This window comes from Nasonia vitripennis, chromosome 3 (assembly GCF_009193385.2).
Source record: "Nasonia vitripennis strain AsymCx chromosome 3, Nvit_psr_1.1, whole genome shotgun sequence".
Lineage (NCBI taxonomy): Eukaryota > Metazoa > Arthropoda > Insecta > Hymenoptera > Pteromalidae > Nasonia > Nasonia vitripennis.
In genome coordinates, this window is record NC_045759.1 from 1,525,345 (window position 1) to 1,544,679 (window position 19,335).

Here is a 19,335-nt window from a genome sequence, read left to right on the forward strand (position 1 = left end):
GAGACCGCAGCTGTTTGCCGCCGGTTGATGATGCGCGCGAGAGAGAGAGAGAGAGAGAGAGAGAGAGAGAGACCGGCTACCGGGCTTTCGCTCGTTCGTGCGCCCGCCTACTTTTCTAATTTTGACTCTGTATGGATGTGTGTGTGTGTGTGCTTGTGGGAGGTGCGCTCTGACGACAAAAAATTTTCGCAGCGCTGAATGCCCTCGCTAATAATCCCAATAATTCATCCGCGTGTACGCGGCGACAGCAGCGCAGATCGATAAACGCAATTAATATAATACAATTATTATTTCAGCCGTTATAATTGAATTATTCATCAACCCCCGCGTAATTACACGACCGACGCATTATGCGGGGAAAAATCCAATTTGGCAGCGGCACCACCCGCTCAATCAGAGAGAGAGAGAGAGAGAGAGAGCCTATACTCTCCTTTTGTGCGACGTTATAAACAGTCGGGTATGGGTATAATGATTATTAAAGCGGACCCCGCGAATAGCGAGGATAATTCCGTTATTCGCTCTGTAATTCGCAGTCGTTAAGAAGTTTACCAGCGCAGCGGCTTGTATGAGAGAGAAGAAGGAAATGAAGCGCGTGAGCCTGACCTTAATTCGGCTGATGTTTGGAAACGCGTTGAAGTTGGCCGATACGTGCGCGGAGCGAGCGTGAATGAGCTGCTGATGATTCGACCGAGGGAATCAACGAAAAATACGAAGCGCTAGCGATTTTAGAAATTCGGCTAATTTCAGTATATACTCGATCACATGCAAAATTCCCGAAATCAATCGCGAAGCCCTGCGTACAGTCGAAATTCACCGGCGAGCCCAAAAAAATCCCACCCACTACGGCCCGGCGCGCAGCGAGCGCAGATATACGTGTATAGAGCAGCCGCAAAAAGTCGTCGTGCGCGAGAGAGCGGGGTCAGAGAGCGAAAAAAGAGAGAGAGAACGAGGCACAAGTTGCGGGGCGCTGATTGCACCACAAAGGGTGCAATTATGCGGCCCTCCGGCAATCACCACGCATTCTGGCCGCTATTTGACCCGATGGAAACTCACCCTCTCTCTCTCTCTCTCTCTCTCTCTCTCTCTCTCTCTCTTTTTTTTTTGCCGCAGCACTACTGTAGCGCCGCTTCATTCAAACGCGCGCGAGCGCTCGGCAATCATCGGTGCATCGCTCGCTCGCTCTCTCTCTCTCTCTCTCTCTCTCTCTCTCTCTCTCTCTCTCTCTCTCTCTCTCTCTCTTCATCTCGCCCCCGTGAAAAATGTGTTAATGAGCGATTGTCGCCGGCACGGCTCGGGAACGTCGAGCCGTGAATGAGAATACGGCCTCTTATTTATACTTCTTTGTCGCCTTCGTCGACTTTTCAGGATCCTCCTCACGATCTCTCTCTCTCTCTCTCTCTCTCTCTCTCTCTCTCTCTCTCTCTCTCTCTCCCGCTTCTTTTATCAATTGCTTCCTTTCTTTCGCTACAACTTTTCCATCGCTAGTTACATAGACGCGCTCGCGACCCCGTATTTACACTTCTGCAGTGGACTTCGTTTTCGCCCGTGTATTCCCTGTTTTCGACTCGCTCTCTCTCTCTACTCGTTTATTATTGAGCTTCGCTTTCTTGCGCTCCCTTCGTTTGCCAGAGCGTGCGTGAGTGTATTGTTTTACGCTTTTATTACGAGGCGCGCGAGCGAGGTTCGTTTGCAGCGTGGAGTCAATGAAGCGTTGCTCTCTATTTTTGCTTTCTCAGTTTTTTCGCGAGAAATCAATGCGCACAGCTCTCGAGGAATATCATATTACGGATAATTGGAAAGTTTCGGAAAAATTGTTTTCGGCTTCCGATCTCTCGAAATATTTTTTCCACGTTTCCACATTAAAAACTCTAGTGCTTTTAACTAGTCAAATCGGCGAGTATCGCGTCCAGGAACCACAGGCCGCGCACAAAAACTCAATTAACCGCGAGCGAGCCGTATCCGAGGAAAAAATAAAACGGAAAAAAAATTCGTCGTCAAGTGAACCGCCTCTTGGGGACCGGCGGCATTAGTCGCACGAATTTTCGGAGCCTAATGGACGACGAGCCGGGGATAATTGAGCGGGGGCCCCTTATTTATTCAACATGCGGGCGAGAGAGAGAGAGAGAGAGAGTAACGAGAGAAAAGAGGAGATGGAGGACAGCTGGCGAGAGGCAGCGAGAGACCACTGCGGAGTTTTCGGCGTGGGATATGCCCGCGCGAGGGTTTTTCGACTAATGCGCTGCTTATTGCTTATTTAGAGGCGGATAGTGCTCTGTTTTGCTCCGGCTCGCTCTGTGTGTGTCCTGTTTTTGTTTGGTCGATACGACGGTGTCTGGCTTATTTGAAATTGTTATGTTCGGATGAAAATTTCCAAAAACTAAAATCATCAATCCCAAGAACCATCATGAACTCGATCCACAGCAGACCCCCATAGAGTCGAAGCTTAAAACAACAAATTTTCCCATAAGCCGTATCTCTCTCGCACTCGCGTCATTCCAGACGCCATCCGTTAAACAAATCCCGCTCCCGAGAATCCGGAGCAGTAACACAGCGCGGCGGCGTAAAATACCCGCGGCTCCATCAGTCGCGTTCATTCCCACGCTCGAAATATCTCCGCTATCTCTCCCTCCTTTGCTCGCGTCTCTGTGCGGCGCACTGTGTATAGTGCAGCTCAAGAAAATCAAATCACCAGTTGCAGCAGTGCCGGTGGTTTCCTCGTAAAACTAATCTCGGGAGGGGACTAAACGCCCGCAGGATTTTCGTCGCATAGGCTGATGCGATTGAGAGTTCGCCGCTGCGCGTTTGGATAGAGGAGAGTTCGTTAGAGCTCGGCTCGCTCGGTTTTATTTTAAATGGGATCGATCTGCCCCGCTGGCTTTTTTTCGAGCGACTCGTGTTTGTCTTGCGCGCGGACGACGCCGTGCGCTGTTGATTGGCTTTCGGTCGTTCTTTCTGATCAACCCTGTTGCGACTTTTTTTTTTGCTGTAGTTGACTGTTTACGAAACAATCCCGCAATCCCCGGAATTGTCTTCGCTATGCGCCGTAGCGAAGTTATGCAGGGAGAGAAAAAAATGTAAGCAATCCCGAAACAAGGAAACGCCGGGGCGACACGCAATCAAGAAAAGTGCCCATGGCTAATCCAGAGAGCGAGCGATAGTGCCCGCAGCCCCGCGATAAAAAGGGACGCATAGGAGTGCCGGCGCGTCGTGCAGACGTGCCGTACACACACACACACACACACACGCACACACATACACGAGGAAAAGAAAGCTTCCAACAGCGGCGATGAGAAACGGAGAAAGGCAATGGTGAAAGAGAGAGAGATACGTTCCAGATGTCGTACGTCCTCGTGTCGTGGATGTGTCCGGGAGAAGAAGAAGAAGAAGAGGAGGAGGAGGAGGAGGAGACAGGAAGAGCCACATTAAAACCGCTAATCCACGCTTCTTGACTTCTCAGGAGGATATATGCTCTTTTCATCTCGGCTGCGGTGTCTGTGAAATTTGCTGCGGGGATTTCGGGAGGCCGGTATATTTTCGGGAGGCGTTCTATCATTAGATCGGCTCAAGGGGTTTCGAAATCGGTTACAGTCCATCGCACGGAACACGTGTTGCCGGGCACGTCAAAGCAAACGGTCCCCGGAATCTCGGTATTTTTTCAGGCCCGTAAATATTGGCTCTATGGATTTCATCCCTCTGTCCTGTAAATCGTTACGACGAATCGAGCGAGTGTTTGCCCGCGGATTCGTTAGGCAGATGGACGTGTAAGGGAGTGTAGGGGACAGGCCGCCGGATTAGATATACGAAGCGAGAAGGGCGAAGCAACCGGTGTGTTGTCGCGTGTCGCTGTGCGTATCCGGGCTTAATGAGGCTTTCCTTCTGATAAAGCCGGCCTCGTTACCGCAATAATTGTAAAATATTCGGTCGTCACGAGTTTTCTGAAAACTCATCGTCAGAGGCCGAGCTACGAGCGCGGTTATTAACGAGTTGAGCGAATCAAGCGTCGCGTTTATTAAAAGTCAGGGGGCGCAGCTAGAGAGAGAGAGAGAGAGAGAGAGAGAGAGAGAGAGAGAGAGAGAGAGAGAGAGAGAGAGAGAGAGAGAGAGCGTCCGACACCTCGGCAATCGCCGCATTCGAAGCAGCCCGAGCGAGTAAATACTCGCTTTCTCTCTCTCTCGCTCTCTTCGCGAAAGACAGGCAGGCGCGCGAGGTATGGGGTTATTGCCTGTTGGGTGATTTATCTAGTAATACTAGCCGACAGGCCGACCGGGGGTCGCTCGCCGCCGCTGCCGCGCTGGAAATTAAAAACTCACTTTATTACACGTCTCATTCTCGCGCGTCTCTCTCTCGCTCGCGCAGCTACTTTTGCGTCATGAGCGCGAGAGAGGCGACTTAATATGAGCCGCCGCTACGCCGCGTCGGCCCATACCTGATGGAACGAATATTATTAAAGTTCGCGTCCGCGCGGAGAAAAGCGCGCCGCACGCGAAATACACCCACCGTGAAATATGGCCGGAGCTGCAGCGCTGGTCCGAGGCCATTATTGCATGCGGGCTTCTTCGTTATACGAGCTCGAAGGGAGACTGGATGTTCCTTCTGTTATTTCCCCCTGATTTTCGGAGACGTACGATCGTCAATAAATGTTTTCCGTTTTCTGTTTCAGGTGAGTATAGCAGCTACGATCATACGCATGGGTAACGATATAATAAACGATTCAAAGTGTGAAATAAAATTTCTCCACAACCGCGCCCCGGCGTCCAAGACGACGAGCGATTGCGCAGAGCAGCAGCAATCGCTCTCTCTCTCTCTCTCTCTCTCTCTCTCTCTCTCTCTCTCTCTCGCCGGGGCCCAATTCAATTGTCTCGCGCCTCGCGGGAGAATTTCATATAGCCGCGAGAGGATTCCGCGCGTGATCTGGCGCAAACTCGCTCCTATATAAGGCTCAGCTCCCCCCGCCGCTATATCTGTCTCTGCATTTCCGAGTGGCAGTCGTCAATGTCCATTAAGAAGAGAGAGAGAGAGCGATCTTCCCCCCTTCTTTTTCATATAGCTCGATGACGTATACGCCAGACGCTCCGCTCGGCGTTTTATTAATGTCAATAAGGCAATTATTGCTCGAAGCAGTCCGTTTCCGATGCGGGTATCGCACGCGGCGAATCACTTGATATCGAAGTAGGGAGAGAGAGTGTGTAGTCAGCAGTGCCGGATAATATACGAGAGGGGGACGATTATTGGGAATCACTTTTTTTCAATCTTAGCTGGATTTGAACTCGCGGGTAATTATACGTCGCGCGTACCGCGGTAGTGTCGAGTTGGGCAGAGAAGAGAATAAAAATTCCCTCGATCCGAGTCGAAAATTTAATTCCAACGTCAGAGCGCGTCGAAGCGTATCGGCTTGCTCGGTATCGCGCGGGTATAGCTCGAGCCCGTCCTCTCCTCTATATAAGGCATCGTCCGCGAGCTCGCGACGCGGAGGGAGAAGTGGCGGGAAAGGGGTCGGGGACAATAATATAGGAAAGTGGGGTTTCTCTCGGCAGTCTACGCTAAGCAATATCCATCCACCCTACATGCCTGCCAACTCTTCATATTATCCTCCCTCCTCCTCTGCCTCTCTTTCTCTGCGCATGTGAGCGAGTCTCAGCAATTTATTTATTACCGCTCTATCTGAAAGACCTATTATTGCATTTTTCAAAACGTCCCTCGCATACGCGATATAAAAGGCTTACGTGCGCGCTTTTCGCGAATTAATCTTTGCGAGCCGCTCGAAAGAGAGAGAGGGAGGAAGAGAATGGAAATTCATCAATCTAAAAGGCGAATAAGAGACGCTTGTAACGGCCGCTGCGCATGCATGCATGCGTGCCGAGGGCTGTGTACCTGTGCGGCCACAACGTAATAATTTCAGTGGTCGACACGCGCTCCTGTAATTCTTTATCAGCTCTCGGAGACGAATGAAAATGATTTTATAAACAATATATGCCGAACGCGTGCGAGTGGGAAAAAGAGCGGCCGAAACTTTTAATTCGAAATCCGGGCGACTCCTTATACTCTCGCAGCAAAAGCCGGGCACTCGACAAACAAATTTCGAAGCGCCGAGCATCTCTCTCGCTCCATACTCTCCGGGAGCGGAAAAGGGCGCGGAGACGCACTTTCGCGGTCGGAATTGGAAATACGCGCGGACGCGAAAGAGAAAGAGGCGGAGTAGTGGTGGGGAAATAAATAAATAGAGACGGGGCCGAAGTAGAAGACGATGCGAGAGAGACGGAGCCTCTGACATAATGGAACTGCGAGCGCCCGAGCTAACGGTTTTAGTGCGCTTCTTCCTCTTGGAATAAGTGCGCGCGCGCTGTACCGATGATGGGGGAGGCTCGATTCGATATGGCTTTTACGTCCCGTTGTCTTGCGGCTAATGCCCTGCGAGTTTTTGTTTCGCAGCCGCCCCGCAAGGGCCGGTGCGTATAGGTGGATATATGGAAGTATAGCGTTAAAATTTTGAGCGACGCGGAGAGACAGAGGACGGGATTTTGAGAGACAAATAGAGGAAAGTTGTCGTGAAAAATTCAGCGGGTGAATAAATCAAGAGATGTCGGGGGCCGGCTTTGATCTTTTCGCTTCCGGCTTCGGATGGACGTATATGCCCGCCAGGAGAGTAATAATAACGCGTGCGCTTGAAATTGATGATTCTGAGAGATAGTCGCTTGGTATGACACCTTTCCAGATGTATCATTTTTTACAAAATGCTTAATTTCACTTTTTTTTTTAACACACGTGTTTGCTCGCGGTAAATTATAGACAAGATCGATTTTGTTCTTTTCGATATTGATTTTAGGAAAATTATATGCATTGCTCGCCACATTTTCTCCATGCTAGTTTCAGTTTCATTTTTAAAGCGCATACGAGTTCCCCTATAACTATGCGGATCGCTTCTTTGCTGTCTATTATTTCGTGTTTGCTTTTGATCGGTTATGCCGAAAAATTGCATTGGCTGAGTATACTTTCTCAAAAATTTAAAGATGAAATAACGCCTCATCAATTAATAATTTACGAAAATATTACAAGTCGGGGCATGTCTTGTGGATTTAATTCGGTTGTATCGACAATCGTTGAAACAATACCCAGTACTTTAATCGACTTGAAAGTAATGAAGCAAACAGATTATAACACCGCGTTGAATTTCCCGCTGTCGGAGTATCGTGACAACATCAGAGTTTTTTGTTCGATGAAACCGACGAGAATTTTAGTGCTAAAATTTTGAGCATTACATCATAATACTTTCTCCAAAGCCGCAGGGACCGAAATGCTGCGTATTATTTTCCTCTACGAACAGCATCGGACTCAATGAATTTTTCTGTAGATTTTGTGGAAATAGAAAGTGAACACCTGGACGCGAGTCAAATTTCTGCGCTTACTCGTTTTATGTTAATAAACGGAAGTTTAAATGCTCTAGCCAATGGAGTTCCAGTAAAATTACCTCCGAATGACAACTTTCTTGTTTTATTCATAAATCACGATTGCTTTGGATACGTTGGAGTAATGCAGATTCACCCAGTGGTGTCAGGCATGTCTTACGAAAGTTTTATTTTTATATCTGCAAGCCTATTGGTCATATCTAAGCATATTTTACGATTATGCAAAGTGTAGTGCGGTTTCAGTCTACTGGATGTATTGCGTATTCTTGTAGGAATTTCTTTGACTAGAATATCAAAGACATTTTCAAAACGACTGATATTCTTATTATTCACCACGATCTCTACGTTTTATTCTACACGATTTTTGGCGACCCTATTAAATAATGTCATTTATATGCGAAGATTTATCATTCGATTTTTTCGAAGAAATAGATCAATCAAATTTTAAGATAATAACAAATAAATACAATTTCAATGTCGTATTTGGATCAAGTGAATATAATTTATTTTTAGATCACTTGAAACGAAAAACGACTTTGATAAACAGCGTAGCAGAATGTCTAAATATCGTGAAACAAGAGAAGAACACAATCTGCATTATACCTCCTGTTACAATTGCATGGAAATGGAATAGCTCATTACCACTTAAATTTCTCAAAGTCGATTTTTTCTGTTCTAGAATAGGATATGTATTTGAGAGAGCTTTACCCTATATCAGACATATTGATTCAATTATAACAAGATTGTATAATTCAGGACCCTGGTAGAAACGGTATCCAAGTTATTTAAAAGTTCTGAGGTTGTCAATCTGTCAGTTTTTGTTACAAGATGTAACGCTTTTTATCCTAGTTCTTTGGCAGTTTTTAGATTGTGTATTCTTAACTATTTTCTTCCGAAGATAGTTGGTGAAATAATACGACTCAGGTGCACGTGGTTAATGGCGATTCGAGGTTAGAATTGGAAAATCATTACTAGCAGGCTTGTATTCGAGTTTTGTTTTTAATGAAAGTATATAGAATAATGATTTGCATGCGAAAAATAATCCGAAAAATTTCGAGCGACCGGGGACTCGAACCCGAGCCCTGCACAAGGATAGCCGCGCGCCTTAGCCAACCGAGCCAAATAAACGTTGTCATTTGACCAACTATCTTGGGCATTACTTTTCAAAAACAGCTCGATCTAAGAACTGTTAAAGAACTAGGATAAAAAGCGTTAAATCTTGTAACAAGAACTGACAAAGATAACTACCAAGTTCTTAGCTTTTTCACCATTTTAAATCGGCCAATTTCTACCAGGGGAATTGTAGACTTTTTAGAAAAATCGTGAGTGTAACGTCGTTATATAAATTTGTAAAATTGTACGTGCATTATAATAAATTAACGAAACTCAAGAAATACGCCGTGATTTAGTAATTTTAGCCTTGAAAAAGAAATAATGTGCCAAAATCAGTTAGAGAGTAAAAAAGGCGAGTTGAAGCTTTTGCTCGACAGACACATTATTCGCCGTGCACTTTGGCATCGATAACGAAGTGTACTAGAACGAAATTGACTAATTACGAGCCGCGAAGGCTGACTGCTTAATTAGCGATTACGTAAAAAGCTGCAGTAGCTCGTAAACAAAGCGAGAACTTTTCCTTGTTATCCGCCGTTATACTCTCCTCCACTCTTATTAACGCGAAGTTCGAGCGCTGAATTTTTAATTAAGACACCCGTGTAAAGCTCTCGTCTCGGTTCCTCCCATAAAGCGTATAATAGCCGCTGCGGCATCGGGAAAGAATCGCACCGCAGTGCAAAACTTGTCTATCTATATACACGTCTCTCTCTCTCTCTCTCTCTCTCTCTCTCTCTCTCTCTCTCTCTCTCTCTCTCTCTCTCTCTTTGCGTTTTTCTCGCACTATTATTATTGTATAAAACAAACAAACGAGAAAAAGCTCTCGGGCGAGCTCTTTCCGTGTATATAACGCGAGACCGAAACAGTGGCTGATTATTAATGGCGTTGCAGCATACAAAGTAAGTTTTTGTCCGGACCGGACGTCGTCGCGGCTAAAAGCATTAGTGCGGCCGCTGCTTTCGAAAACTCCTCTCTCTCACTCTCACCTCCTCAGTCTTGCGCGTCGTCCCCTTCCCCTGCAAGCTCGTGTTGTATATAGAGAAGAACGAGAGCGAGAGAGAGAGAGAGAGAGAGAGAGAGGGCGAAGAGTCGAGGATCAGAGGTTAGCCGAGAGTGGCGGGGAAGTGCAGAGCGAGAGAGAGAGAGAGAGAGAGAGAGAGAGAGAGAGAGAGAGAGAGAGAGATAGAAAGAGAGAGAGAGTAGTAGGGGCTCGAGGGGAGAGGCTCATCTTGTAATGGACTCAGGAGACAGTCGAGTCGGCTAATGGACCCTCGCGTTCTCTCTCTCTCTCTCTCTCTCTCTCTCTCGCTCTTGCTCTTCCTGAAAAGCTCTTAGTATCTGTGCCACGCGAGTATCGATGCCATATCGGTTATTCGCGGGCGTATCTGCCGCGGCTTCTTGCAGCCGATGGGATGTATATATGTATAAGAGAGAGAGAGAGAGAGAGAGAGAGAGAGCGAGAGCGAGACGAATGTATTCCATTTATTTATTTCGCTCCTTTTTTTGCCTCTGCCTTGGAAGTTCTGGCTCTTTATATATTTGTTTGGTGCGTGTTATTTTCTGAGAGGCCGATTCGATGATGATGACGCGAGGATATCAATCGCTTCTTTTATTTTATTTTAACGACGCAAAATAGATACACGAAGGCAGCACCGTAATTGCTCAAACTAAATTATAGAAAGAATCGATTTTGCCAATTTCAATATATTGATTTTCTGAATAATTTTAAAAATTATCACGCGAACATTTTTCTTCACTTAACTTCCAAGCTCGTTTCAAAAGCCCTCGCGTCAAAATCGAAAGCATCGAAACAAAAGAATACGCACACCGGCCAATTTAATAAAACAATCGCGAACCTTCTCCCTTTCGATCCATCGCCGGGCAAAAGTAATAAGTCCAAAGGTCGGCAGCGCAACTCTCGCACACGTCTCCGAGACGACGACGATGCGCGGAATATAAGGGACGACGACGGAAAAAGAGACGGACGGATAATGCGATCGCGATGCGGGTGGGATGAAAGTGGCGCGGCGGACTAGCGCGCGCGCGCGCGTGTGTGTGTGTGTGTGCGTGAGTGTGAGTGGAAAGCCCGGACAGCCTGATGAATGAGAAAAGTGCGGGCGCGAGAGACTCGACTTCGACTTCTTTGATTACGAGCTATACGGGCGAACGTGTGTGTGTGTGTGTGTGCGCGATCTCTTTGAATTTCTTCGTCGGAGCTTCCTTTTTACCACCACCACCGCTGACGACGAGGAGGTTGTATTCTAATGTTCGGAGTGAAAGAATTACTCGGCCGGGAGCTGCTCGAGCCCAGGTCTAATTGGATTGGGGACGACCCTCATGGCTTTTCAGATGACGAATTCGAGCCGTTTATTACGGATCACTGGACCGCTCTCTCTCTCTCTCTCTCTCTCTCTCTCTCTCTCTCTCGAGCTTTATTATTTACAGCTTCTCAGAACTATTAGCTACGATTTTGTATCCGGAGCTCGAAAATCAACAAACGCATTACAACAATTACAGGCCGGCGCGCGTGTGTGTGCTCACGCAGAGATCGAGCCGACGCAGCTCGCATCGCTGATCGAGTCGTTCGCATGCATGCGAAATCGTGCGCACACAGGGCCAGCTGTTTCAATTTGTATTCCCAACGAGCGTTCACCTCGGCCTCTCTCTCTCTCGCTCGCTCTCGCCCACACTCACGGAAAAACCGAGAGATCAAGGAGAAAGAGCGGACGCGAAATTCCGTAGCCTTGCGCGACGTCCTCCTCCTCCTCGGGGGGTTGGTCCACTCCGGTAGACTCCTCGGAGGCTCCCGCACACATACACACGCGAGCGTCCGATGTCCGATACATCAGCCCCATGCATAATAAATCTCGGGACGCTCGGCTGTCTCTCTGTGTCTCTTTCCCTCCCCGCCGCCGCCGCTGGGAGAGATTGAAATGAGATAGGGGGTGGGAAGAGAGCGAAATGAAATAGAGCGAGAGGGACGATATAGGTGGACTGGGAAATTCGCGTGTGTGCGCTGCTGGAGAGAGAGAGAGGAAAGACGATGTGCTGCTGCTGCATCCCCTCCGAGCTTTATTTTTTCGCCGCTGCTACTCTCTGCTCTCCCGCGCCCCCACTTTCCCTCGAAAAGACGGCTTCCCCTTCGCGAGCGCGCGAGAGGAGAAGTCTGACGCGCCGGCGGATATCAATATCGGGAATTGTCCGAGCGAAGCAAACTTGCCCATCAAATTTTCGCGCTAATACATTTCTCGATTGGGCGCACGCGCGCTCGACGGCTTTTTCGAATTAGAGCCAAGAGGGGGGGGGTGTGCGTTAGCGATATTGCCGCGTCTTTTTTGCTTATTCGGTTATGAGATTTCTTAATTCTGTTGAGAGAGAGAGAGAGAGAGAGAGAGAGAGAAATAGAGTCTTTTAGGGAAATTGGAGTGGCTCGCTCGAGTTTGAGGTTTTGTTATTATTGCGTCGGATTATCGGAACTTCGGACGTGTTTGTTTTGACGAGCGTCGATTCCGTTGAGCAAGCGCAATATTCAACGATTTCCCGACTCGGCAAACCCTGATAGTTCATCGATCCCACAGGGAGAGACCGATCGCGCGCACATCAGGAAAAAAAGAAAGTGAGAAGAGAAAAACGAGAGGAAAAGTAGTAGGTAGAGGGATGACTGCGGCTTTTTTCGCTTAATGCGAGTAATGATACATTTCGCCCGCCTTTTCTTCGAGGCACTCCACTTTCTGAGGGAGCTCTCTCTCTCTCTCTCTCTCTCTCTCTCTCGCCGAGTGCGGAGCAGAATAAGTAGAGGACAAAGTAGACGGCGTACAGAAAACCTCCATTAAAGTCCCTAGAAGTGATTAGTACTCCAGCATCGTCCTTCCCCCGCTTTTTCCCCTCTCCCCACACCATTTCCCTCTCTCGTTCGGCTTCTCCGGCGGAACCGCGGTAATGTGTTTTGAATTTCGCCGTTTGGCTGCATTATTATATGAGGCAACACGATTAGTCGGAAAGGCAGCGCGCAACAATGCGGAGCCGAAGACAGAGCGGGAGAGTAAATAACGCAGCGCGGAGGGAAATAAGAGTCGCGTCGAATTTGGGCCAAACAAAAACACGACGACTCGCGCCGCGCAAACACGATCCGCGCGTTCAGGCATCGGCATGGCGCGGATCAATTCGCAAGTCCAATACAAACGTACTCTAAAACTTCATTCGACTGGGCGGAGGAGAGAAAGAGAGAGAGCCAACGCGTCGTCGCTATATAACGAATCAATCCTCCTCGAGTTCGGCTTCTCCGACGCCGCCGCCTTTTCTTTACTCTGCATCAAGCCACAATCCCATTAAGACTCTTCCAATCAGCGCTCTTTCATCCTCTCTCTCTCTCTCTCTCTCTCTCTCTCTCTCTCTCTCTCTCTCTCTCTCTCTCTTTCCTCTTCGTTCGTGTCCCTTGGCCTGTCACGAGCACAGTCCTCTGCGGGTTATTTTCCGAAATGACGCACGAGCCGGGCTTTTTGCCCCATTTAATCAGGCCAGTTCGTAAATCACGCGATAATTAAAAGTGAGAGAGAGAGAAAAGGCACACGAAGGTGCACTCGGCCTAATCCATTTCGCGGGTCGAGAAAGAGAGAGAGAGAGAGAGAGAGAGAGAGTAAGAGAGGCTCGCACTTATACCGAGAAAGGCAAACAGCGGGAAAGTGCATTGAGAATTAGCCGAAGAGCTTTTGCCCCCGCTTGTTCGGATTTTAAGAACGAGATTTCGCGACTCTGTAACACCTCCAGCTTTTTAATTTGCGCGGAGTATTTCCAAGATTGTATGTGCGCCGAGGCCTCGAATCGGAACACGCGGCTGTGCAAAACACTCGGGAGAATACCACACCTGGCTTTAATCCATTAAATCGACACGCCATAAAAAAGGCGGTTCACCGCCGCCGCTCCTGCTGAAAAATCCGTATAACAATCCATTCAATCATTTAAAGCCCGGCGCCGCAACCCTCCAAACAGCTGTCGACTAATTAAATCTCGCTCTTTATTAAAAGAGCGAGAGCGCGATACCTATATAGCACAGCAAGTCCAAGAGGCACGAGGAATGTAGGTAAAAAGAAAGGGCGTAACGGGAGAAAAAAAGCCGAGGAGCGCGGTCACCCCAATAGCCTTTCTAATTTAATCTGGCGAATGATTCCGTGATTCCCTTCGAAGCGGCGGCGCTCAAGACAGAGAGACTCGCAACCCTTTCATTACTTAGATTCCCACCCAGGCAGAGCGCGCGCCAGCGAGAGAGAGAGAGAGAGAGAGAGAGAGAGAGAGAGAGAGAGAGAGAGACGGTAGAGCACGGTACTGCTCCCCTCGTTCCCCTTAACGCCACTAAATCAGCGAGCCGGTGTAATTTTTGTAATGGGAGGTGTGGCCTTGTAAGACCGTGGAGGGGAGGTCGGAGCGCCGGGTGGGGAGAGCGCGGACCCGGTGGGGGGCGCGCGCGTCGCCGAAGCAATTTCGCGCGCCGTCACGGCACATTCGGTTATTTCGACTCTTGAGGGGTGCTTTCTCTCGCTCGCTCGCTCGCTCTGTCGGGCTTTTTAAGCGAAGTAGGGTGCGGAGAGAGAGAGAGGGAGAGTTTTGCCTTTATTGCCTCGGCGCGCGCGCGGCAAGCTTCTTTCGCGATTAAGCGGAGAGAGAGAGAGAGAGAGAGAGAGAGAGAGAGAGAGGCGAACGTGCGCGCTTAATTGGGATTCTTGCGCTCTCTCTGTGCTTCTCCCGCTCGTTCTCTATTGCACGCTTTAAGTCCTAATAATACGGGAGTTCGTTTGTTATAGTTGTTTGGATCTTTGTGTAATCGAGTTCCTTTTTCGCTCTTAATGGGAAGCATGGAGGGCTTTTGTTGTTGATTTTGTCGCAATAATTGACGATTTAATTAGTTTTTTAATTGCTCCGGCCTGCGAACTGGCTATTGATTTTTTCTCACTCCTCTTTCTCGCTCGTTTGAGGAAAGTAATACTTTCGACGTGCGCGCGTACATACGAGAGCCGCGCTCGGGGATTAGCGCGAGCGATTAATTATTGAATTCAATGAGTTTCTTCTAATAACAAATGAGAGAGAAAGCGAGAGACCGAGAGGTAATGCGGTTCGCTCTAATTAATCAGGGGATTACGCAACATCTGTTCTGTCGACGTTGATGTAGATCGCGCATGTAAGATTTCCTCCTCCTCTCTCTCGTATAATAATTGATTCGTTCAAATCCCGCGCGATGAATCATGCGGCTAAATAACGATCGCGCTTTCAACGCGGTCGATGAATTCGGCAAAAATTTCAGCCGCATCAAATTCGTAAACTGAAATTACTCCCTGCGATTAATCCTCCGACAAACAGCCGCTCCGAATTGCCTGTTTGCTTTTCATTACACGCGAACTTTCATTATCCAGTCAATTAACATTCACGAATCGCCGAACAAACGCCGGGCAAAATTAAAAAATCTTCTTATAACCTGCAGCCATCGGCTCGTCCAGTACATAATACGAACGGCATCAGCGACGCGCACAACACAGCGGCGGCGCGTTAAACCGTCGGCTCGCGACCGAGAGAAAGACAAACGATCCGGGGGTAGTAGCTTACGGCATCGCAGGGGAGAGCGAGCGCGCAGATCTCGCGCGTGCGGCGGGGTGCCGCTTCCCCCACCGCGAGCTCAGGGAGGTCACGAGTGGGGCAAAACTTGCGGTGGTGGGGCCGGCGCCGGAGGGGTTGCGCCGCCGCGGGTAGTGGGGGCACACGGCGGCGCCGGTGGCGTGCCGCTCCGCAACTCGTGCACGCGACAGTTTACAGGCGGCCGTCGAAGCGCCCGGTTCGCTCTCCTCCCTCTGCTTTGCTGCGTAGACTCATTCGCCGCTGGAGAGAGACACGGAGAGATTCACACACGCACGAGTGATCGACGGATTTTTGGGGTTTTGATTTTGAGTCGACTGGAGAACTTGTGGTGATACCAGAGCTGTGAAGTGATTTTGTTGAACGATTAGCCCTTGGCTCTTTTCATTTCGAGGGGTTCCGGCTGTGAGGTTTGATTTTGTTTTGATCGGAAAGTGGAGACACACAAGGCCGCAAAATTGCTCCCAACGTGAAGTCTTCGCAAGGCTCCGCATCATTGTCATCAGGTAGGATTGCGTAGAAGGAAATATTATGTATTTGTAGTCGAAGATTCCGCGAGAGCGCAGAGAGCCTTTTCGCTCCGCGTTGCTAATGCGACGTTATTAGAGCGAGTAAAAGGATGTAGCTCTCGCGTATAGTCGTATCAATTACCCGCTCGCGACATGTAAGACGCGTCGCCGTACATACCGCTGCACGGCTTCCGATGTCACGAGTACTGCAGTGAGATTCCTTAAAAGTTCGCAGCTCTCAGTACCACGGGGTATAATCCGGCCTCGAAGCATCACATTGCGACACATGCACAGGCCAACGGCACGATGATTCTTCTCGTTGCTTTTATACTCCACGGCTCTTTTTCCGAAGTGTGAAGCGAACGTGGGATTAAGGGGGATCTCGCTGATTATTTTGAAATGATGGAGTCTTTTCGAAATCCGGCGTGGGTCGCTTCTAATTTGTGGCTTTTTTCTGGGATGAGAGAGAGAGAGAGAGAGAGAGAGAGAGAGAGAGAGAGAGAGAGAGAGAGAGAGAGAGAGAGAAGTGTTTCGGAGCGTGAAGCGCTGGGGATTAGATTTATTACGATCGCGCGGAGTGTCGCGTATCGGATGACGTATTTTTCAATTTCGTTGCATAGTTCCTGCGTACATTTTCTCGCGCACTTTCAAAAAGTAAAAGCCAATCGGCGCACCTGCAAATTCCTGGCAGCTCCGTCAGCGGGAGTAGCGTCAGCCCATATTCATAAATGTAAATACGAAAATACGAAGCGAAAAGAGCACACGTAAGCCTCAAAGCGAGCAACACCTATGATTTTGCGGTGGCACGCGCTAATTCCACGAGGCGCAGCGGCTGCTCCACGTGACACGAGCTGGCGCTGCGCCGCGTTTTTTTTCCTTCTCTCTCTCGCTCTCTCTCTCTCTCTCTCTCCCTTCCTCCTTTATCTCCGCGGGGGAGCGAGCGAGCAAGCGAAAGGTCGTTTAACTGGCAGGCTTCCAGCGGATGTCGCATATCGTCGTGGATATCGGGCTCGACGTGACGAACCTCTTCTGTTTTTGCGGAGCAGTTCGGAGGCCTCGTTAGATTAACGCGAAAACGTGTTCGCGAATTTGAAAAAAAAAAGTATAAATCTCGCTTTGATAAATTGCAATAGCGGCTAATAAGCAGCCTCTACACCGAGGAAACTTAATTGTTCAAAGCCGCACGAGGGCCCTCGAACGAGCCCCTCTCTCCCGGCATTTATTATTCCCCTCGCTGTCGGTGCTCCTCGCCGATAATTCGCCCCGACCTCTCCATTATACACAGTCGTACCGTCGCGAAAATCCCTTGACACAGCCGCGCGGACGACGAGAGATAAAGAGAGAGAGAGAAAAAAAGGACGACGCGGCGCAATGAATGTGACCGCTATACCGCCGGCGCGTTTGGATTTCGATAATTGGCACTAGTTTCCGAGCGCGCTCGTTAGCCCGCCGAGCTGCAGCGCCGGCTAAAGAGAATGGCTTAATTATTTCGTTTGAAGTTCGAGAAGGGTTAAGATAGGAACCTATAGAATGTCAGGCTCTCGGCTCCATATAACTGTAGGTATACACGAGCCCGGCCGCGAGCTCGTATATATGCAAAAGCGAGCAGAGAGAGAGAGAGAGAGAGAGAGAGAGAGAGAGAGAGAGAGAGAGAGAGAGAGAGAGAGAGAGAGAGAGAGAGGGGGGGGGGATGAGCCGAGGCAGTTTGTTTGTATACGCGTATAGCGAAGAGGAGGCGCAGGAAATAAATCCGGGACGGAGAGAGAGAACGTTTATTTTGCCCAACAAATTGGTGCGGCTAATTAGCCGCGAGCGCGGCCGGCTAAAAGCGGAAGTATGAGTCTGGAACTTCTCTCTCCCTCCCTCACTCCGCCGCCGCGCCTTCCAGTATTATCTACATCCCGACTCCGGGTTTATTCGTATAATCGCGCGCTTTTCTTTCCCGGAACAATCGATCCTCGCACTCTCGCGATTTTTTCGCGATATAAAATATGGCGAAATATAACCGGCGCGCGGTTTAAAATAGCGTATGGGAATAATTAGTCGCACAGCGAGAGAGAAACGCGGGGCTGCAGTCATTAGCAGTAATGAAAGCTCGCGGAGAGCTTAATTTCGGCGCTGCAGGTTAGTCGCTGCTGATTGTCCCGCTGATTTTGATTCGCGTTTAATTATACATCTTCCTCACGCGCTCTCGCGACTGTTTTTTGCGAGGCGAGTTAAGTTCGAGAGCGCAGAGCCAAATGAATGCCAGTTCGTTACGAGCGAAACTGCGTTGTATCGTCGAGCTTTTCGTTAAATTTGCGCGGATTATACGCGCGACTCGGATTGATCAATTTTCGTTCGAACGTTCTTTTGCGAGGAGACCGAGGGTAACGTCTCGAGTCGCGCGGCGGCGATTCAAGTCCAGCTAGTCCTCCGGTCGGTCGCCAGGTGGCAGCTGCTTGTCCGTTTCGAGCGTCTTTGCACCAGCTCAAGCGGGATTTTGAACAGTACGAAGTTTGTTTGACAAAAATCATAAATATCCCTTCAAACACACGAGATCTGCGACGAAAACCCGCTGACATCTCTTCCGGTTGATAATGGGGCATTCTAGCTCTATCTTATCAAGCTCCCGTCTTCCGACTAAGCCGTAAATACGCTTCTCGGAGGAGCAACCGACGATACGGGTGTAAGCTTACACGATTAGAATGACTCGTACACTGCGCACGAGCACAACACGTCATTCTAGCGGTCCATTAAAATTATAATGAAAAAAAAACTCGCACAATAACAGCCGAAACTGCGAAGGGAAGAAACAAAACGATGCGTGTGTCCTAATCAAAGTTCATCCGAACTTCGAGCGCGCGGCCAACAAATACTCTCTTTTAACTTTACGAAGTGGAAACCGCATCAAAAGAGTGAGCGAGAGAAAGAGGAGCCTCGACATTATCAGACAGTTATCAAAGTCCGCTCTGCCGACGATCTCTTTCACTTATCTTCGCTTTTCCGGACTGCATTCCCGGCAGCGCGCGCCCGCTGGTTTTGTTGCCCGCCGTTTCGCTCTTTGTCTCTTTTATTTTCGCTCTATACACACCGCAGCTCCGCCGCCGGAGATCCCGTTTCTTTCTCGTTTATATATATCTATCTACCCTTTACGATTTTACCGCGCGTTTATACCCATAAAAATCCGCGGCGCGCGTCGAAATTAAACTTATCGCTCACTCGAGTTCGATTGAATTCTGCACCCCCTGTGTCGTAGCAGTCAAATTTCCAAAAAAAAGGGACAAGAAAGGCCGTCGACCGGGGGAGAGCAGCGGCTATCTCTCGATTATCGCTCGGAAAAAGAGAGCTGTACACAGCTTTCGTTTCTCCCCATTGTCTTGTCGGCTCTCTTTCAATTAATGTTTTGATTGATTTCGCCCGGGTGTTTATAGCCCCCTGCCGACAAAGAGTGGGCGCTTTTTTCCCATTTCCGCTGCGAGTTTCGATTTCGCTGTTTACGGGGCTTCGCGCGTCCTCGTGTAATTGCCAGAGATTCTCGAGACGACGTCGTCGCGTTTTCGTGTCGGAGATTCGTGCGTATATTTTTAATTCACAGGGGCGAGAGAGAAAGAGAGGGTTGATATCAAGGCGCAAGAGGCGAGAGAGTAAATAAATTTAAAATATTCATTAGACGGCGGTGAGAGCAGCTCCTTAATTATCGGGGTAAAAAG

At 48.8% G+C, this 19,335-nt stretch overlaps 1 protein-coding gene across 3 annotated transcripts in view; it reads left to right on the plus strand.

Moving 5' to 3' along the window:
* The window catches only part of LOC100121665 (LIM/homeobox protein Lhx3), an 81,100-nt gene that overhangs the window by 51,229 nt on the left and 10,536 nt on the right, over positions 1-19,335 (plus strand). The window contains exon 1 of one of the 3 annotated variants that reach the window (XM_001605225.6): positions 15,306-15,640. The exons of the other annotated variants lie outside the window; for them this stretch is intronic. The gene's annotated coding sequence lies outside the window, so the exon portion shown is untranslated. Of the gene's footprint in view, positions 1-15,305; positions 15,641-19,335 lie in introns of those variants that run through there. 3 annotated transcript variants of the gene reach the window in all.